The sequence below is a fragment of the Danio aesculapii genome, chromosome 2 (genome assembly GCF_903798145.1).
Source record: "Danio aesculapii chromosome 2, fDanAes4.1, whole genome shotgun sequence".
NCBI classification, from domain to species: Eukaryota; Metazoa; Chordata; class Actinopteri; order Cypriniformes; family Danionidae; genus Danio; species Danio aesculapii.
In genome coordinates this window covers 35,653,129-35,653,646 of record NC_079436.1, presented here as the reverse complement: position 1 = coordinate 35,653,646, position 518 = coordinate 35,653,129, and positions in this window count along the sequence as shown.

Sequence of the window (518 nt, the reverse complement as noted above, 5' to 3'; positions counted from 1 at the left end):
AATCCATTTTGGAATAAGGCTGTAATATAAAAAAGTGAAGCACTATGAATCCTTTCTGAATGCACTGAATACAGTATATGGTGAGCACTGTATGATATGTTTTTTCATGGTTTCGGAATGCTGCATTTTCTGTACCTCTACAATCCTCACTGCTTCCATACGTTCATCAAGCCCTCATTCAAAATCACAAATGACAAAAATAGATATTGTTGATGAACTTGTTTGTTTCCTGTATTTTATTGCGTTCTTGACTTTAAATTGCTTAAAGAGATTCATATCTTCTTGTATACATATGAAACACCATTGTAAGATTTTTTTTAAGATGTTAAAAATGTAGATCTTAATTTATAGATGCTTGGTATGGTTATTTATTCTTTAATTCCTTTTTAAAATAGTTGTCTATGGTGAAAAGCATGTATAAGTGTGTCTGTGTAATGCCATTTCTGAATATATTTCTACTTTATAGTGGTTATTCGATAAGCATTCAAACACAACAAATGCTGCCACGCTAACTCATG